Consider the following 22604-nt stretch of genomic DNA (forward strand, 5'->3'; position numbering starts at 1 on the left):
CAGCGTGACAGTCAGACCACAACGGTACAGAGACTGTTATTGTACACGATTATTGACATAAAAACTATATACCTAGAGCGTTATTTAGAAAAACTGTGACGACTGTTAATACATTAGAATATCTTAAAGTTTCATTTGACATGACTTAGTAATAAGATATCTAATATGTAAGTAGGACCTACTTCCAAGAGCATAACAACACCAGCGTACGCGTGCAACGGCTTTTAATTCATCATTTGAGTTTGTGTTTGTTTACGTCAGGTTTTTCTTAATATGGAGAGGTTATAACGGCTTGCGTCATTACAGAAAATGTTAAAGTTTGTAAAATTTTACATTATGTTATCAAATACACACATCCACTTAAGTGTATTGCCTATTGTAAATTCTACTGGCCATAATACGTCGTCGGTTTTTGAGATTGGCAAACAAAACACACAAAATAAAAAAAAATTAACGGAATTGATAGGGTACCTATTACTCTAGGTGAAGCCTCATTCTAGATTTGTTAGTCGCTCTAGTAAACAAGATGGAGGAGTTAATGCTGCAGCAAGTTTTCTTTTAATCTGAACATTTGCGTTAACTAGATGCCAGGGTATTTATTTGATGTAGGTAAACTATTTTCGATCAATCCACTTATAGCCTTCCTATACAATACCTCTGATTCGTACAAAGGGATAGTGAGCAATGACGTGCTCTGTTCAGTTGGTGCCTTGTGCCTGCACGACTTACCTCGGCTCTGCGCTGCCTCGGATCAACTGCACTCGCCTACAACGATGCGGCATTTTATAGCGTCGGGGACGTTTCCTCTTCTATTCCTGGAAGGGGCAGATCACGCCCTTCATGTGCAGAAGACATTAATTGTACGCATGCGTCACACCTGAGGCCTTGGAATCGGCGTCGTGAACCTTCCGACTACGGATTTTGCGAACCGTGACGTCAACGTGGTGTATCTGACAACAACCGTGGCATTCCCTGCCATTTTAGGAATAAGAGCATCTCTTCACTTTTATCCTGGCTATGTACATAGTACATGGTTCAAATGGCTCTGAGCACTATGGGACTTAACATCTGAGCTCATCAGTCCCCTAGAAGTCACAACTACTTAAACCTAACTAACCTAAGGACATCACACACATCCATGCCGGAGGCGGGATTCGAACCTGCGACCGTAGCAGTCGCGCGGTTCCGGACTGAAGTGCCTAGAACCACTCGGCCACACCGCCCGGCCGTACATTATCGTCTATGAAATGTAGCCAAGATATGGAAATTGTATGGCTAATGCTGTGAATATTGAGTACATTGGTTTCCTCCTTATTCCCCCCCCCCTTTTTTTTCTCCACCTACTTAATCACACTAAGGCACCATACCCGGCCCTCCCACACCACCCTCGACCTTCCACCCCTTTTCTAACCCTTACTAGTGACATATTTCTGGTAACTCCAATCTGCACTTTATATTCGCCCTCTATGCCCCCTCCAACCCACTCTTTCCATACTGTGTTCTTGGATGTTTGGTCTTTTACACAAATTTTTAAATGCGGTTGTAATCATAAACATAATTATAACCGTTTATTTCATTTTACGAACCATGTATCAACATAATCTTGTCTAAGGTGGTTGTTTTCCTTTACGATGTTTATAACTATTCATTTTTATAACGGACAATTGTAACACGCCCGGGAGTACGAATGGATGGGGGGGCGGGGGGGTGGGGGGTACCTTATATTGACTTCTCGTTTCGTGACCGTGCGCCCTGTCCACACCACGTACCTGATAATACCGCCGCGGTCGTATTGTTCTGTTCCGCAGCTGGCTGTTGGCTTGCCTGAAATTATCTATCGAAAAAATGCAAGTGGGTTTAGGGGAGCCACTCAACGTTTAAGCACAACACTGTCCTATGTCTGGTATGGACATCTATACTCTGAGACGATATGGACACCACAGGTTGCACTGTTTACACTCTAAATCGTAAATGTTTATCCCAATTAACAGTCTTGATGATTAACAGTCCAAAATATAATTCAGACGAGCGTACGCGTAACCGACACAACGCGGGTGATTGTTGATGATGCGGAAGCCGAATGATCGAACCAAAGTTCTTACGCTCGTCACGCATACAGATACCTGGTAATAGTCCTCCTTGTCACTAGTAATGATATAACACTGTTCGTAAAGTTAATTTTTCAGTTCTCAGTTCTCACTTGTACGAGCGTGCGCGTAACCATGGCGGCGCGGCTGATTGTTGATGATGCGGAACGCGATGATCGAACGCACGTTCTCACGCTCGCTACAAATCTCTGGCACTTGATTGCACTCTTTTGTGGTAAATAGTATTACTGATTCACATTTGTTCATTCTTGGAGACCGAACACGGCGCCGATGATCGATGTTATGCGACACGCAACGACAGGATACACAAATACGTTATTAACGCCACTGCCCATTTTCAATTACTTCTTGACGCACTTTCCTCTAAACCATTTCCATATGTCATTACTTTACTATAATACCACTTGTAGCAACACTTCAACCTGAATACTAACAATGCTTCTACATGCAGAGCTACACACTACACAACATAACAGTACCGTGTCCCGTGCTCGACTCTACGACGCGGCTGCCCTCAAAGATACTCCACAACTAAGCCAGCGATATGACAACACGTTTACACCATATGTCAGATATTTAACGACCTCAGGTTGAACGTCTATGTCTCTTAAATTACGATGATGTGTGTCGCAATCTTTACATGCACGCTATGAAGAAGGTTCTCCGCGCCATATGATATAAACAGTGACATATTGTACCTATTGCGGAGATAATGTAACCACCTCGGTAAATAAACAAATAAACAGTACCACTACCTGCTTCCCTGACATACCATAGATTACCTGGTGCACACTGTGGTGTCTCTGTGACAATCATTTTACCTATGTTGATGTTGGTTGCCGGCCGAAGTGGCCGTGCGGTTAAAGGCGCTGCAGTCTGGAACCGCAAGAACGCTACGGTCGCAGGTTCGAATCCTGCCTCTGGCATGGATGTTTGTGATGTCCTTAGGTTAGTTAGGTTTAACTAGTTCTAAGTTCTAGGGGACTAATGAGCTCAGCAGTTGAGTCCCATAGTGCTCAGAGCCATTTGAACCATTTGATGTTGGTTGGTGCTTAAACACAGTGAAACCAAGTGTAAAGCTGGCATGTGTTTTTAAAATGTACATACATATATATTTTCTGTTTTAACCATCCGTGTTTGATTTTTAATTAAAAATAGAAAACAGTCCCAAATTTTGTTTCAATTTCTCACTATATTTTTTCTTTTATTCGGTTGGCTGAGGAGCGCATTATTGTAAAGCTGACAGCGTACACCCACCCACAGGGGGCGAGGGGGATGAAATAACAACAAAGAAAAAATTTCACAAGCCAAATGAGTTTTGACATTTAAGTAAGAAAGGAAATCATGTAATCTACACAATTACATTTTTGTCCTACTTTTCGGCTTTTTGCATTTTTTTTGTGCATTCATTTATTCCAATCGTAGCCCTTGAAGAGGGCCCAAGGCTGAAATCTAGATCGCGTTATAAAGCATACCGTACAGTCAAATGGCGGTTACATGGTTCCATAAGTTTTACGTGATTTTGGCTTCCAATGAAGGAGTTCAGGAATAGACTAGTGTTTGTTGCGCCTCGTAGCTATCATCATATCATCATCGTAAGGTTGAGTATTTATTAAACTACCTTTATGAAATTACCTGTTAATTGTTTCTTACCCTCTGTTGGCATCATTTGTATCTTGGTTCCATTATGCCCTGTGGTAAGACTTGTTGGTGAATGCCCAGCGAGCCACCTCAAGAACAGAAATTACTTTCTGTGGTTTTCTTCCTGCCACCTTCATGTTTTACACCAACGGTATTTGGTGAACGTAACAGTAATAAACAACAGTTTCACATGCACTGAATTCAACGTATAAGCTGTCTACACGTTAAGATAGGCGTCCGCCACTTCACGCTTATATAAAGGTACTTTCCAAATACTTATTAGCGCCTTAAATCCAGATTGTAATTTAATAATGTTTGGATCAAACAAGCCTCGTCAGGTAGTTAACTCACCAACATGTTTTTATTGCTACAATAAGGTAACAGAGCCAGAGGAGAGTCAATCTTCGTTTGTTTCCACAAATATTTAATATCGGAAATATTTTTTGACCACTAACATGAGTCCGATACATAGATATAAGTCACTGGTGCTACCTAATCGACTGAAAATGGAAGAAATTTTACTCAAACGTTATTGACGCGAAACTAGGTCGATTGCCTCATGTCTCCTTCAGTGGTGGTATTATCGTGGTTTTAAGAAATGTTGATACCTGTTCGTAAAATTTGACGTACGGAGTACAGGCTGACGAAACGGGGAGAAGACAGACCCGAATCGAAACCTCGCACAGAATTAAGGGCGTCTCAGAAAACAGGATACAGAACACTTAAAATACGTATAAAACATTCGAAACATTTCACACGACCCAACAACTTCCCCGTCTTAGGTTAACTGACTGTTGCATCAAGAAGGGCATCATGGCACGAAGTTTTCAAAACAACAATTATCAAGTAATCAAAATAAAGGAAAGTGAACCCCATAAAACGAAGAAAGATACGCTGTAAAAATGCTTCTTCTTGTTATGCTTTTCCATGTATTCTCGTCTGCAATTACACGTGTCTACCATTCTCCGGAATGTTTATTAACGTCCTTTACCTGCCTTCCATTTGATCGTTTGGAATACGATGAAAGCTTCGGTTCAGTAACTGCCAATTTTTCCGTAAGTAAATAGGGCTGGCAGATTTCTAGTGAAGTGCAGTGCGTCAGCTAGGGCAACCAGTAGTAGAGAGCCTCCTCAGTGTTAGGACGCCGTGTGTATACATGACAGCAAAATTTCCCCTTTCATTTTCCCCCAGCGTTCTAATAATGGAACTATATGCGCGAAGTTAGTAAATCTGTTCCATTTTGGTGACAAATGTATAATGCCAATAGGCATAGTCGTAGCCAAAGGGAGGAAGGTTTTGGGGGGGGGGGGGCTGGGTGCTGGAGAGGGGTGGTTGTCCGGAGGGGTTCGGACCTATCTCCCAAATAAAATTACAACGACCTAGTTGCCACGTAGTGAAATTGAAGGATATTTTGATTTTCAATCATAAGGCGAAGACGGGGTACACTCTACCGATAGTCAAGTATCCCATCAATCAGCTTTGTTCTTACTCGCAGTTCCCTTTAAGGTAATATGTACTGGCGTTTATTGTTTTTGTGCTGTGTACTGTTGAAATAGGTTCTAATTATCGGTAAGTTGGCAACAGTTAAGAAAAGTTCAAAATATGTACGCACTACTATAATAGCCTAGTTACCTATCTAGAGCTGCTTAATGTTAACATTGGAGCCTTTATTTGAAGAATGATAGAACTTGGGACTTGCAGTATTTCAGTATTTCACGAGGCAGCGTAGCAGTAAACATTATCAAAAATAAGATTAAATTGAAATCAGCGCATCAAAACAAACTTGGATTTGCCTGTGTCGCCCAAAATTCGTGACGATCAACAAAACGCCCAAATGGCGATGGCTGCACTTCTTTAAAAAAAATTGCTTAAAGTTCTATCGTTAGTAGCCCAAATGTGGATTGTATTCAGTTACAAAATCCAGCTCCAATACGGAACGATGGGTAGGCGTTTGTGGAGAGCAAAAACGATACTGTATATCATTACACCACATTCTGTAGTTCGTTCGTTTCTAAATGATTTTTGCAGTAGGCTGCTTGAATTCGTCCGCGCCGACTGCGTCCTGCCTATTCTCCTCCTTTCGTCCAAAATCTATTCATCCTCTTGTAATAATAATTCTTAAAATATGTATGCACAGTCAGATGACCAAATATGCAGAGTTAAAGGAAAAACATGCAGTATCAGAATTCCATCTTTTGTTGTGATGCATTTTATTTCACTCCAAAACAATGTACAACAACCAATTTGTTCAAATTAACCACCGACCGGGATAGACCTGAGCGTTGAGGCGCTGAGTTGAGGCACTGAGTTGAGCCGAATTCGGAAATTCGACAGGTGAGATGGTTCGAATCCATCTGGCGACAACCTTAAAAATGGTTTTCTGTGGTTTCTTTTCCATTTTGCAGTAGAAACTCCTCTTTGGTTGTCATTCACGGCACTCTTACAGCACAGCTCTACTGAGACAATATTCTACGCCCCGTTTTGTTTCCCTCCATGGTTGGTTGTTTCGGGGAAGGAGACCAGACAGCGAGATCATCGGTCTCATCGGATTAGGGAAGGACGGGGAAGGAAGTCGGCCGTGCCCTTTGAAAGGAACCATCCCGGCATTTGCCTGGAGCGATTTAGGGAAATCACGGAAAACCTAAATCAGGATGGCCGGACGCGGGATTGAACCGTCGTCCTCCCGAATATTCCCTCCATGGCAAGCCATCCTGGACTTACATTCCAGCAAGACAATGCCCGTCCGCGAGAGTTTCTGCTGCTTGTCTTCGTGCTTGCCAAACTCTACCTTGGCCAGGAAGGTTGCCGAATCGTTTCCCAATTGAGAAAATTTGGAACATTGTGGGCAGGATCCTCCATCCAGCTCGAGATTTCGACGATCTAACGTGTCAAATAGAATGTGACACTCGAGGGGCACGAAAGGCAAGCAGTGGTTGAGAAGGGAGTGAGACAGGGTTGTAGCCTATCTCAGATGTTATTCAATCTATATATTGAGCAGGCAGTAAAGGAAACAAAAGAAAAATTCGGAGTAGGTATTAAAATCCATGGAGAAGAAATAAAAACTTTGAGGTTCGCCGATGACATTGTAATTCTGTCAGAGAGAGCAAAGGACTTGAAAGAGCAGTTGAACGGAATGGACAGTGTCTTGAAAGGAGGGTATAAGATGAACATCAATAAAAGCAAAACGAGGATAATGGAATGTAGTCGAATTAAGTCGGGTGATGCTGAGGGATTTAGATTAGGAAACGAGACACTTAAAGTAGTAAAGGAGTTTTGCTATTTGGGGAGCAAAATAACTTATGATGGTCGAAGTAGAGAGGATATAAAATGTAGACTGGCAATGGCAAGGAAAGCGTTTCTGAAGAAGAGAAATTTGTTAACATCGAGTATTGATTTAAGTGTCAGGAAGTCGTTTCTGAAAGTATTTGTATGGAGCGTAGCCATGCATGGAAGTGAAACGTGGACGATAAATAGTTTGAACACGAAGAGAATAGAAGCTTTCTAAATGTGGTGCTACAGAAGAATGCTGAATATTGGATGAGTAGATCACATAACTAATGAGGAGGTATTGAATAGAATTGGGGAGAAGAGGAGTTTGTGACACAACTTGACTAGAAGAAGGGATCGGTTAGTAGGACATGTTCTGAGACATAAAAGGATCACCAATTTAGTACTGGAGGGCAGCGTGGAGGGTAAAAATCGTAGAGGGAGACCAAGAGATGAATACATTAAGCAGGTTCAGAAGGATGTAGGTTGCAGTAGGTACTGGGAGATGAAGAAGCTTGCACAGAATAGAGTAGCATGGAGAGCTGCATCAAACCAGTCTCAAGACTGAAGACCACATCAACAAACTCTATCCTCAGGACGACATCCGGCAACAACTCACTCAATGCCAATCCGCGTAACTGCTTGCATAAGGGCCGTAGGTGGACTTATTGACTTGCTCAATTTCTGGAGCTCTTTCTCTTAAAAAAATCATTCAGTTTTTTCTGAAATTGTAGTCATTGTTTGTCTATACATGCACACATCATATCTACCGATTTCCGTCCCATTCGGATAATTCCTACTCAGTGTATTATATAAAGTGGTTAACTCAAGTTTATAGTTTGCTTGTTGCTATCATGCTAAGGCATGCACACAACGATTTGTGGGAGTGAACTATGTATTAAATATTTCTTTAATCCATTTAAAAATGTCCACGGTAGTTATTTTTACTCATAGTCTTTTATTTAGTACTTTTTATTCTTTTTCAGATGTTTTATTGTTATCTTCAAGTTATAATGATGTTCAGTTGTCGAAACAATGATACAAAAATGATTTTTTCTTTGCTTTCGTAGCAGAACTTACCTTGATTTGGGGAATAGTTAGGTATTTCTAGGGCAGACTCTATTTAATTTTAATGTTTCTTGCCTAAGATTCCAACTATATGCGTAGTTCAGCGACATTTACAGTCGAAGGCGGCTACCGATTGTTATTTTGTACTATGTGACTGTATCTGTGCATAAAGATGTCTAACTTGCGAAACGGGTAATTATCACGTCTTCGCGTTTAACTACTGTGAGATGCCTTATTCGCCGGCCGGAGTGGCCGTGCGGTTCTAGGCGCTACAGTCTGGAACCGAGCGACCACTACGGTCGCAGATTCGAATCCTGCCTCGGGCATGGATGTGTGTGATGTCCTTAGGTTAGTTAGATTTATTAGTTCTAAGTTCTAGGCGACTGATGACCTCAGAAGTTAAGTCGCACAGTGCTCAGAGCCTTTTGCCTTATTCATAATGTTCTTGGGACAGTGAGTGCAACCGTCACATCCCTAATATATTTGTAAATAAAGGTCACATACGTGACAATGTAAGTCTTACATCGTAGAGGTGTTTTTTAACACCGAAGACCATTTTTTAATTAGTTTGGCAATAGATTGGGGTTATCATATTGCCAAATAAATAAATATTTAATCGTGGATTTGGGTACGAAATAAATAAATTTGTTTTCAGAATAAATGAAAAAGCCAAGAATTTTTAAGGTCCTCTTTAGCAACTGAGACCCCGCCTTTGACAGAATCCTGGCTACTTTTCTGCAACATGTAATCAGTTCGGCGGGGTCAGGGATTTTCTCTGCCTCGTGATCACTGGGTGTTGTGTGATGTCCTTAGGTTAGTTAGGTTAAAGTAGTTCTAAGTTCTAGGGGACTGATGACCATAGATGTTAAGTCCCATAGTGCTCAGAGCCATTAATCAGTTACCTGATGAAGTTAGTGGAGGCTTCTCTAAGGAAATCGTTATGGGGCCCCTTGTTCACTTACATTAATGACGTCAGCCTTTATGCAGGTGATGGAGTTATCTATAGTCTACATACGAAGAAAGCTGCGTATATATAGTCTGATCGTGATAAAGTTTCGAACGATGTAGAGACTGAACATTGTTTTAAATGTTCGGAAACTTAAATTTGTGCACTTCGCAATATGCAGGAAATATTACCCTATGACTGCAACGTAAATGAGTCACAGTTGAAACCATGCAACTCCTAGAAGTACCTCGTTTTAACAGTCTGTAGGGAAATAAAATGGAATGATCACATAGGCTCAATCTAGGTTAGGCAATGGAAGACCGTTTCATTGGCAGGGTACTGGAAAAAAAACACTCTATAAGGGATGTTGCTCATAAGTCATCTAATGTCAGACTACTAGTCAACTGCATGGGACCCATGCCAGATAGGACTAACGTGGAATATTGAACTTAGACAGAGAATGTAAGCACAAATGATCACAGGCACGTTAGACTCATAGGCATGCATCACGGAGAAACCACAACTGCTAGACGCAAAGGTACCAGTAAGAGATTTACAGCTATTTAATTTAGTATAGAAGCTGCGGTTTTTTAGGAGACGTAAAGATAATTTTACTATGTTGAATTTCAGCTGAATAAGCACAAATAATTTATTGCGGGTTAACTATTTCAAAAAATTAATGCAGTTCTTGAAAGTAGTTGTTTTACTATAACCCAAGGTGATTATTAAATTTCCTTACCACATATTTTGACTGTTTGATATACGTTGATAACTTGTTTCCTTAATATTTTTCTGCTCTACACACATATTTAACGAAATGTTGCCTTACTCCTTGCACAATCATTTCTAACAGTGACGATACGTTTAACGATCCTTCCACTTTCTTCAGTTTTCGGGAGTTAGAGCTGATTTGTATCTTATGCTTTTATCAGAAGCCCAAATAAAGAAACTTCTCACAATCCTCCACTCCACAGTAGCTTTCTGGCTGGTTTTATACCACCTGCAACAACTACCTCTCGTGTAACAAATTCGTAATTTCACAGTAATACACACAGGCCGTTGATTTTTGTTATATTACACTCTGTCTTTCCCTACAGTTTTTGGCCTCTACAACTCCTTCTAGCACTGTGGAAGCTATTAACTGACGTCGAAACAAGTCCTATCGTCACTTCCATTCTTCTAATAAGTGTTTTTAGACATACTACTTTCCTCGCAGATTTTGCGAACAGCCTTCTCATTTTTAAGTGCGCTTCATTTCCGCCATCACTCTGCAATAGCATATTTCAAATGTTCTAATTCTCTTCTTTATCGGTTTTTCCACAGTCCATAATTCACTTCCACAGAATGCTGTACTCCATGCCCTCATTCTCAGAAATTTATTCTTGAAATTAAGCCCTATATTTGGTAGTAGTCGACTTTTCTAAACGAAAATTCTCTGTGCTAGTCACATTCGTATATTCTCCTTCTCGCTGCTTAGTCCGTCAAGTGCATCTTGCTTCTAAAGAAGTTGAATTACCAACTTTGTCTACTAATTGGTCCCTAGTTTCGATATTACGTTTATCACTCATCTCATATCTAGTATTCCTATTTCTTCATTCTTTCTTTGTTTACTCACAGTTCCTATCTTGTGCCCATTAGACATTTTATTGCATTTAACATGTCCTGTAACTATTATTTACTTTGACTGAGAATAGCATTGACATCAATGAATCTTAACGCTGATATTCTTCCACCAGGAATTTTTATGCACTTCTTAACGTTGCCATTAGTTCCGCTTTTTGCTTGACAGATGTACAGGATTAATCCGTGTACTTAAGTCTTGGAGTCCTATCTTACTGTTCATTCTTGGCTCACCCCCATTTTCCTATTCTACGGTTTATTTAAAAAAAATCGCCTTCTACGTATGAGCAGTAAGCAGACTATGCGATAATTCTCAATTTACTTGCATTTAATATGTTCATCTTTGTATGGATGATTCTAGAAGAAATCGCTTGGTATGTATCCAATCTCAAACATCTTTACGTTAGGATCCATAATCGTTTGGGTTACATCTTGCACTCGTGGTCTAGAGAACAGCCAGCACGGTAGCTCACCGTGTTTGGTCAGAGCGTTAGCTGCCCTCTGTAATACAAAAAACTACGAATTAAACGGGTGTCTTACGACGTTCGCCCCGAGCAGATGCAACGACCGAAAGCGAAAAATATGAGATTAAAGAAAAAAAAAACAGAAAAAAGGGGTAACGTCTTTGATTCATAATCGAAACGTCTTCGGTCCCGGGTTCGAATCCCGCCGCTGCTTAAATTTTGATTAATAATCAGCAATGGCGGCCGAAGACTTCCGCATAAGAAGTCAGCCTCATTCTGCCAACGGCCTTGTCAAAGAGAGTGGAGGAGCGGACGCGGGTTCAGGGCACTCTCTTGTCCTAGGGGTGGGAAACGGCCCCTAAAGGCGGAAGAATCATCAATGATGAACAGCCTGAGGATGCAGAAGGCAATGGAAACCACTGCATTAAAGACACGTAACTTGTATCCACAGGACATGTGGCCTGTAACTGAAGAAGTGTCATGATGATCTCCCCATTGGCAAAAGATTCCGGAATAGTCCCCCATTCGGATCTCCGGGAGGGGACTGCCAAGGGGGAGGTTACCATGAGAAAAAGATTGAATAATCAACGAAAGGATGACGTTCTACGAGTCGGGGCGTGGAATGTCAGAAGCTTGAACGTGGCAGGGAAACTAGAAAATCTGAAAAGGGAAACGCAAAGGCTCAATCTAGATATAGTAGGAGTCAGTGAAGTGAAGTGGAAAGAAGACAAGGATTTCTGGTCAGATGAGTATCGGGTAATATCAACAGCAGCAGAAAATGGTATAACAGGTGTAGAATTCGTTATGAATAGGAAGGTAGGGCAGAGGGTGTGTTACTGTGAACAGTTCAGTGACTGGGCTGTTCTAATCAGAATCGACAGCAGAACAACATCGACAACGATAGTTCAGGTATAGATGCCGACGTCGCAAGCTGAAGATGAACAGATAGAGAAAGTGTATGAGGATATTGAAAGGGTAATGCAGCATGTAAAGGGGGACGAAAATCTAATAGTCATGGGCGACTGGAATGCAGTTGTAGGGGAAGGAGTAGAAGAAAAGGTTACAGGAGAATATGGGCTTGGGACAAGGAATGAAAGAGGAGAAAGACTAATTGAGTTCTGTAACAAGTTTCAGCTAGTAATAGCGAATACCCTGTTCAAGAATCACAAGAGGAGGAGGTATACCTGGAATAGGCCGGGAGATACGGGAAGATTTCAATTAGATTACATCATGGTCAGACAGAGATTCCGAAATCAGACACTGGATTGCAAGACGTATCCAGGAGCAGATATAGACTCAGATCATAATGTAATAATGATGAAGAGTAGGCTGAAGCTGAACACATTAGTCAGGAAGAATCAACACGCAAAGAAGTGGGATACGGAAGTACTAAGGAATGACTAGATACGCTCGAAGTTCTCTAAGGCTATAGATACAAAATAAAAAGAATGGTTCAAATGGCTCTACGCACTACGGGACTTAACATCTGAAGTCATCAGTCTCTTAGACTTACAACTATTTAAACCTAACTAACGTTAGGACATCACATACATGCATGCCCGAGGCAGGATTCGAACCTGCGACCGTAGCAGCTGCGCGGTTCCGGACTGAAGCGCCTAGAACCGCTCGGCCACAGCGGCCGGCTGATACAGCAATAAGGAACAGTTCAGTAGGCTGCACAATTCAAGAGGAATGGATATCTTTAAAAAGGCCCATCACAGTAGTTGGGAAGGAAAACATAGGTACAAGGAAGATAACTGCGAAGAAACCATGGGTAACTTCAGTTGACTGATGAAAGGAGGAAGTACAAAAATATTCGTGGAAACTCAGGGATACAAGTCTCTGAGGAATGAAATAAATAGGAAATGCACGGAAGCTAAGACGAAATGGCTGCAGGAAAAATGTGAAGACATCGAAAAAGAAATGATTTTCAGAAGGACCTGACTCAGCATAAAGAGAAGTCAAAACCACCTTCGGTGACATTAAAAGCAACGGTGGTAACATTAAGAGTGCAACGGGAATTCCCTTGTTAAATGCAGAGGAGAGAGCGGAAAGGTGAAAAGAATACATTGAAAGCCTCTATGAGGGGGAAGATTTGTCTGATGTGATAGAAGAAGAAACAGGAGGCGATTTTGAGGAGCTAGGGGCTCCAGTATTGGAATCAGAATTTAAAAGAGGTTCCGAGACCTTAACATAAATTAAGGCAGAAGGGATAGATAAATTTCTAAAATCACTGGGGGAAGTGGCAACAAAACGACTATTCACGTTGGTGTGTAGAATGTATGAGTCTGGCGACGTACCATCTGACTTTCGGAAAAGCATCATCCACACAATTCCGAAGACGTCAAGAGCTGACAAGTGCGAGAATTATGGCATAATCAGCTTAACGCCTCATGCATCCAAGACGCTTGCAAGAATAATATACAGAGTAATGGGAAAGGGAATTGAGGATCCGCTAGATGACGATCAGTTTGGCTTTAGGAAAAGTAAAGGGACGAGAGAGGCAATTCTGACGTTACGGCTAATAATGGAATGTCGGGTCATATACAATGACACGGGCCATATACAATATGCACAACAGCCAAGAGGGAATAATAAGAGCAGACGACCAAGAACGAAGTGCTCGTATTAGAAAGGATGTAAGACAAGGATGTAGCCTTTCGCCCCTACTGTTCAACCTGTACATCGAGGAAGCAATGATGGAAATAAAGAAAGGTTCAGGAATGGAATTAAAATTCAAGGTGAAAGGATATCGATGATACGATTCGCTGATGACAATGCTATAGTGAGTGAAAGTGAATAAGACTTACATGATCTGCTGAACTTAATGAACAGTCTAGTGAGTACAATGTATGGATTGAGAGTAAATCGAAGAAAGACGAAGGTAATGAGAAGTAGTAGAAATGAGAACATTGAGAAATTTAAAAACAGGATTGATGGTCTGGACTAGATGAAGTTAAGGGATTCTGCTACCTAGGCAGTAAAATAACCAATGACGGACGGAGCAAGGAGGACATCAAAAGCAGACTAGCAATTTAAAAAAAGGGCGTTCCTGGCCAAGAGAAATCTACTGATATCAAATATCGGCTTTAAATTGCGAAGAAATGTCTGGGAATGTACATCTGGAGTACAGCATTTTATGGTAATGAAACATGGACTTTGGGAAAAACAGAACAGAAGAGAATCGAAGCATTTGAGATGTGGTGCTACAGACGAATATTGAAAATTAGGTGGACTGATAAGGTAAGGAATGAGGAGGTTCTGCGCAGTATCGGAGAGGATAGGAATATGTGGAAAACACTAATAAGGAGAAGGGACAGGATGATAGGACATCTGTTAAGACATGAGGGAATGACTTCCATGGTACCAGAGGGAACTGTAGAGTGCAAAAACCGTGGAGGAAGACAGAGACTGGAATACATCCAGCAAATAATTGAGGACGTAGGTTTCAAGTGCTCTGAGATGAAGAGGTTACCACAGGAGAGCAATTCGTGACGGACAGCATCAAACCATTCAGAAGACTGATGACCAAAAAAAGAACCTCTTGCATCAATGATTTTAGAAATTCTGATGGAATGCTACCCATGACCTCGGTCTTATTTCATCGATGGTCTGCAAAAACAATGACAAACTCCGAAGCTGGGTTCCCTACATCTACCAAATCATCTCTCCTTTCTTCTTCTTTCATATCACCACATGGTTCGTAGAGGTTCTGGATATCCGCTCTCTTTTCCGCATTTAAATGTAGAAGTCATTACACAGAGCTAATATTGATCACATTGCTTTTAATTTCAACGATAATTATTCCCACTCTTCTACATACTTAATCTATCTTGCCGACGAACATTTCGTTTTTGATTTCTTCACATTTCATCTGCAGCCATTTGTTTTATCTTCCTGGACTTCCTATACATTTCGTTTGTAGCTGCCACTGCTGTATTCAATTCATTCTTGAACATTTTTGTATTTGCTTCTTTAAGTGATGAACTGATATATTCCTTCTGTTAGACAGGTTTCCTTCACCATTACCTTCTCCTATCCATATTTGTCTGCACAACTCCTCTGATTCCCCTTTTTTAGTGATGTCCATTCCTCTGCAATTAAACTGTGCACTGCAATATTCATTGTCGTAGTACCTGCAGTCTCAGTGAACTTCGAATGCTTATCATCATTCCACACTATTTCAATACCTTATGACGGAACGGGACCGATTTAACCGTTAATCTAGATAGAACACTAAACGTGGAGGTCTCCCCTGATTTCTGACCTACCTCAAATTCGTATGTTTTACGGTAACCGAAACCAAGATTTCTTTACTTTCTCCATGACTAACTATATACACATATCAAAAAGAGTTTTGCGTCACCCTAGTACCCAGAACTCCTGAAGATAGACGTTGACTATTGATATTGTGTCACGGACACACCCCCTTTACTGTTCACAAATGTCACTAAACCCGCCCAGAGCTGTAAACAACCATGCATGAGCAGCGCCTATTAAACGGAGGGGGTCAGACATCCGATCAGTTCCAGTCATTCCCCAGGAAGAAGGTACACGGCTCCTGTATTCTGTAGTTCAACCAAGCCTAGGCGGAAAATACCGCTATTCGATCGCGTCCGCATTGTTACTTTGTGCCAGGAAGGGCTCTCAACAAGAAAAGTGTCCAGGCGTCTCGGAGTGAACCAAAGTGATGTTGTTCGGACATGGAGAAGATATAGAGACAGGCCGCCCAAGGGCTACTATTGCAGTGGATGACCGTTACCTAGGGATTATCGCTCAGAGGATCCTTGACAGCAGCGCCACCATGTTGAATAACGCTTTTCGTGCAGCCACAGGAGATCGTGTTACGACTCAAACTGTGCGCAATAGGCTGCATGATGCGCAACTTCGCTCGCGACGTCCATGGCGTGGTCCATCTTTGCAACCACGATACAGATGGGCCCAGCAACATGCCGAATTGACCGCTCAGGTTTGGCATCACGTTCTCTTCACCGATGATTATCACATATGTCTTCAACCAGACAATCGTCGGAGACGTGTTTGGAGGCAACCTGGTCAGGATGGACGCCTTAGATACACTGTCCAGCGAGTTCAGCAAGGTGGAGGTTCCCTGCTGCTTTGGGGTGGCATTATGTGGGGCCGACGTATGCCGTTGGTGGTCATGGGAGACGCCGTAGCGGCTGTGCGATACGTGAATGCCATCCTACGACCAATAGTGCAACCATATCGGCAGCATATAGGCGAGGCACTCGTCTTCATTGACAACGATTCGAGCCCCCATTGTGCACATCTTGAGAATGATTTCCTTCAGGATAACGACATCACTCGACTATAGTGGTCAGAATGTTCTCCAGAAATGAACCCTATCGAACATGCCTGGGATAGATTGAAAAGGGCTATTTGTGGACGACGTGACCCACCAACCACTCTGAGGGATCTATGCCTAATCGTCGTTGAGGAGTGGGACAATATGGACCAACAGTGCCTTGATGAACTTGTGTATAGTTTGCCACGACGAATACAGACATGCATCATTGCATTGGGTATTAGAGGTACCGATGTGTACAGCAATTTGGACCACCACCTCTGAGGGTCTCGCTGTATGGTGGTACAACATGCAATGTGCGGTTTTCATGGGCAATAAAAAGGGCGGAAATGATGTTTATGTTGATCTCTATACCAATTTTCTGTACAGGTTCCGGAACTCTCGGAACTGAGATGATACAAAACTTTTTTTGATGCGTGTATTACGTCGACGTACGCGAAAAAGGCTAATGAAGATCTAACATGATGAATACTCACACATCTGCCAAAAACAAAAATGTGTTCGCCTACCATCAAACACACTGGGCAAATCGTGATGAGCTACAATTTGTTACCGTAATGCCGCACAATGCCCAACTGCTCAACATACAACAATTTACAAGAGAAGAACATGCAAGTAAAGAAACACCGGTAAACAATTCAAATAAATATGCATAAGCAATTAAAAGTAATGAAAAATAATATGAGAATGCAGGCTTTCTCGGCTAATCTCGATGATAAAATCTTGTCGGGTTGACAGCCGAGTCAATATGTTGTTCTCCAGCAACGTTTTACCAAGTTTCTTACTTGCCATTCGCCTGGAGATGGCAAATAAGAAACTTGCTGATACGTTGCTGGAGAACAATGTATTGACTCGGCTATCAACCCGAGAAAATTTTATCATCGATTAAAAATAATGACTGAAAAATTTTTTTCTCACTGATTATCATAGCAGTTATTTATAATAGTGCGGACCTTGTCGGATAAAAGGAAAGATGTTCCTGTAAGGAAATGACACATGTAAAACCAATTTATTTACTGAACATGAGTGATTATAATTTTTAATTTTGAAATATGCTATTCAGTGTTATGTGCAACTTCAGTTACTCGAAAGACAGTAACTACGAAAACGTAACGTAACTTTCACACAATTAATAAGTTGAATATTTAGCAACAATTCATGTGGGTTTAGCTTTCGTATTGTAAGTTAGTCTTCACTTAGCTGGTGCGTTCGGCGAATCGTCGACGTCGGTGTTATTGGTCCGTAATCCTTCAACATGTAGTCTAGTGATTATAGACCTCCTGCTGATCCTCTTGATTGTAGCCTCCAGTTCAGGTTGCAGCAGAAACGCGCCATGTTTGTAGAATTATCATAATTAATACAGCTACATGAAATGACGAAAGGTCACACGCTTCCACACGCTTCCATCGTTTAACGCGAGGTACATCCCGACACCATAATGTTCGTTAGACGTCGCTAGTCACCGTTTCAACTTTGTAGCTTTCCGTTTGATCGCGGCTCGGCAGATTACACGTCACGAATGTACATTAAGTTACATGTATCTTGACTCTACAGTCCTCAGTATACATCAAACAATTCGTATCGTGTTAGGAAAAAAATGTTTTTTGAATTAGTACCGTGTGCTGTAATCACCGTATTCACATAAACGTCGCAGTGGTCGGTACACCGGACATTTAAGATTACAGTTATTGACATCAGTTAACGACAAGGAAATGCGTTAGCATGTTTTTGTTTAATTTCTCATTCTGAGGTACGCATTAAATGGTCTGTGTTCTCTACAATCAAAACAGTGCGCTTAACAGCGTTCACACAGTTTAGCAGTCAGCACATAATAGTTTGTAAGCTTAATATCCTGAGTAGCATTTCAGAGTAATAAACAGCGCCACACGTAGTTAATTCTTTGTCCGTGGCACACACCAGAATCACGAACAATATTTAACATCAGCCACGTACACAGAACACACTAACACACATGCGGCACGACAATCCCATTCCGTCCTCGCTTCCGACTCTTTGTTGGTGCTTTTCTCTGTCGGCCTATCGTTAGTTCTCTACGCCGCTCAACACATAATCGCTTCACATTACACTTTAAAGATGCCAAGTACATAGGTTTACACTTTTGTTCAAACTTACAACTCCATATATTTCTGTTCAAAATCACAACTCCATATTATTCTGTTAAAGGGAAAAAAATTGAAGAATTGTGTTAACCAACGTGAAAATATGCAGCATCAGAACAAAAGAAAATAGCAATTACGGTGAACTGCGGCAACTTTGTACCATTTTTTATCATTTTTTGAAAATACTGAGCAGAAAGTACAGGAAAAGGTGTAAATATGGACACTCTCAAGGCGGTGCCAATACGGACATCCGCAAAAAGGTGCAAGAAATCTTAACAAATATTTTAATGAAATGGGTTAAGACAATAAAAAATTGTAGACTACTCTACAAAAACCAACTTTTGTACATTTATGAATGAAATCTGAAATTATTTCTAGTACTCGCAAACGCAAATAGCTCCTACAGCGCCAGAGCAATCTAAGTGTGTCCACATTTGGCACATAACACATTTAGTCCACACCTTTCCTCTCCTGACTAGAGAGCACTTTTCATCACAAAAGATGCAACTTGCATCGTTTGAGTCTGGTGTATCCCCATCGTTCACATCAAGGTCATTATCGCTGTCCACAAGGTGAGGGCTGCAAGAGCCTGAAGAGTTCGATGATGGCCGGCCGCGGTGGCCGAGCGGTTCTAGGCGCTACAGTCTGGAACTGCGCGACCGCTGCGGTCGCAGGTTCGAATCCTGCCTCGGGCATGGATGTGTGAGATGTCCTTAGGTTAGTTAGGTTTAAGTAGTTATAAGTTCTAGGGGACTGATGACCTCAGAAGTCAAGTCTCATAGTGCTCAGAGCCATTTGAACCAGTTCGATGAAGAATCAAACAGTTTTGTAGAACAAATTCTCTTTCTCTGAAGGTCTTTGGATTTTGCACCTCTGTCCGCAGGGCGGCCTCTAACCCGAGAGAAACTCAACGACCTCTCCTTGACAGCACTTTTGTCAAGTGACTGTCAACTGATATTTGTATGGCGTTCCAGTGATGTGGTAGTCGGTTGCTGCTTTTCGTCCCAGCGTTGCGGTTCTCTTCTTAATGTTGGAGACAGGAGATATGTCGAATGCTGAAACTGCATTCGTTGAAGTCCCTGGAGAACTTCCCGGTATTTCAGTGGCTTCATCAACTGGCACAGCTAGAGCTTGATGTGACTGTACATCAGGATATCTCGAGGAAGAAGCAGATGATATTGATTGTCCATAGATAGCAAGTAGAGGAGCATGTTATTTAGAAATATTAGGCCTATGTTCCACTGTGGAGCAAGTTTTTCCTGCAACCAACACAGAAGCTATGAAATCAGTGTCGGTACAGATATAACGGTTCATTGTGTATAACCCAGTTACTTTGAATCCGTTTATTGCTATCTCAGCTGATTGCGTGCGAAGGTAGGCTTGGCCAAAAACTTCCATAACGTCTAAGGTGTGAGAGGAAGCCCATTGTGATGCTACCATTTTCTCACTACCTCGTTGTAATACGTTTTCAGAGGTCCCATGAATGTCTTATATAGAGGCTGCAGATTGTGGGGGCAATGTGGAGGACGTCAGATGATAGTCGCGTGGTGTTCTTTCACCAAGTCAACTACATCTGGATTTCGAACGTGGCTATAATGACCATCCAAGATGAGGAGAACAGGCCTTTGTTCAGTCTCATTTAAGTGAACGTTCCATTCGGTGTACAAATTGTTTTGAATCCATCCTGAAGGATGCACAAGGCGCAACCTCGCATTAGAGCTTCGAACATGTTGATTCTAGGGAAAATTATCATTGGCGGGTCATAATGTCCCGAAGCGCTCATGTATGTGATAAATGTGATTGTAGCCTCTCTTTCTGCATATTTCTATGCACCAGGAATTGCATGGCGACGACTTTGAACCTCGTGTACAGTTCTGCCACTGGGCACAAGACAAAATTACGGGACGTTGACAGATTTTTTGCACGCGCTCTAATTTGCGACGAAGCGTCATTCACCAACAGCGGTAACGTAAACTGGCATAATATGCACTATTGGGCAACGGAAAATCCACGATGGCTGCGATAAGTGGAACACCAGCGACCTTGGCGGGTTAATGTATGGTGCGGCATTATGGGAGGAAGGATAATTGGCCCCCATTTTATCGATGGCAATCTAAATGGTGCAATGTATGCTGTTTCCTACGTAATGTTCTACCGATGTTACTACAAGGTGTTTCACTGCATGACGGAATGGCGATATACTTCCAACATGGTGGATGTCCGGCACATAGTTGGCGTTCTTTTGAAGCGGTATTCAGTAACATATTTCATGACAGGTGGATTGGTCGTTGAAGCACCATACCATGGCCCGCACTTTCACCGGATCTGACGGCCCCAGATTTCTTTCTCTGGGGAAAATTAAAGGATATTTGCTATCGTGATCGACCGACAATGCCTGAAAACATGCGTCAGCGCATTGTCAATGCGTGTGCGAACTTCACGGAAGGCGAACTACTCGCTGTTGAGAGAAATGTCGTTACACCTATTGCCAAATGCATTGAGGTTGACGGACATCATTTTGAGCATTTATTGCATTAATGTGGTATTTACAGGTAATCACGCTGTAAAAGCATGCGTTCTCAGAAATGATAAGTTCACAAAGGTACATGTATCACATTGTAACAACCGAAATGAAATGTTCAAACGTACCTAAATTCTGTATTTTAATTTAGAAAACCTACCTGTTACCAACTGTTCGTCTAAAATTGTGAGCCATATGTTGGTGACTATTATAGTGCCATCTATCACAAAGCGAAAAAAGTGGTCCAACTAAAACATTTATATTTCTCTACGTATTGCACGAACATGTAATAAAAAATAGGGGTTTCCTATTTTAAAAAACGCAGTTGATATGCGTTTGACCTATGGCAGCGCCATCTAGCGGGCCAACCATAGCGCCATTTGTTTTCCCCCTTCAAGCTAGACAAGTTTCGTTCTTTGTAGTTTTTTCGTTTGATGCTTATTTCATGAGATATTTGGCACTGTGACGATCAGTGAACCACCTTGTATATACAAATTTTTTCGCGTGTTGCACAATACTTTATTATGTCTTATTAACAGGTTTTGTAACGAAATATGCTGAGTCTTACTGCATGAAAGGTGATATTCGACTAGGACGATGTCTGCTTAGCTGCCATTACGAACATCTCACTGAGGTGCCTACAAATTGTAGTCATTATTCAGGACCTGCTTGCTGTTTAATTTATGAAATGCGATTTGCTAGTGCGAACGGTGCTGCTGCACATAAGATACGGGAAGCTGACATAGTCGCAAAAATAAGAAACCAAACACTTTTTCCGGAACATATAATATTTCATATAAATATATGTTATCAGTTCATTGTCTAATCTAATTGCAAAAAATGTTCAAATGTGTGTGAATTCCTAAGGGACCAAACCGCTGAGGTCATCGCTCCCTATACTTACACACTACTTAAACTAACTTAAACTGACTTATGCTAAGAACAACACACACACACCGATGCCCGAGGGAAGACTCGAACGGGAGAGGCCGCGCTATCCGCGACGTGGCGCCTCATACCACGATGCCATTCCGCGTGACCTAATTGCAAACACTCCACTTGTGACGTTCTCACGGTGTGCGGACATTTGCCACGCCGGACATTTGCCACGATTTTACCTGCTCTGAAGGGTTGTGTCCCTTGTCTCCCCCTCCTCCTCCTCCTCATCGCTTACTGAGCCTTTCCGCTGGTTTACTTAACACAGAACCAGAATCTCTTTGGATTTTCCGCCACATTTCTAGAGAGAGTTTCGTTGTGGAAACTATTAAATGCATCTCGCATTGAAATCCGCACCAAATTTCGAGCCTCAGTAAAACTTCGCCAATCTTGGAGATTTTGCGTTCGTCTAAATTATATGCGCCTTTTTCGCTGCTCTTGCAGCAGCTTTCTGTCGTGTTTTGTGTACCATGGGGGATCAGTTCCATTTCTTATTGATTTATTTGGTATGAATCTCTCGAGTGTTGTTGATACTATTTCTTTGAACTGAAGCCACATATGGTCTTCACTTACATAGTTTGGAAGGA

At 41.7% G+C, this 22604-nt stretch overlaps 1 protein-coding gene across 1 annotated transcript in view; it reads right to left on the reverse strand.

Annotated features, from left to right (window-relative positions):
- The window catches only part of LOC126458536 (serpin B6-like), a 57898-nt gene extending 57134 nt beyond the window's left edge, over window positions 1-764 (reverse strand). The window contains exon 1 of the mRNA XM_050095642.1: window positions 730-764. The gene's annotated coding sequence lies outside the window, so the exon portion shown is untranslated. The remainder of the gene's footprint in view (window positions 1-729) is intronic.
- Window positions 765-22604: the final 21840 nt, after the last annotated feature.

This window comes from Schistocerca serialis, chromosome 2 (genome assembly GCF_023864345.2).
Source record: "Schistocerca serialis cubense isolate TAMUIC-IGC-003099 chromosome 2, iqSchSeri2.2, whole genome shotgun sequence".
Lineage (NCBI taxonomy): Eukaryota > Metazoa > Arthropoda > Insecta > Orthoptera > Acrididae > Schistocerca > Schistocerca serialis.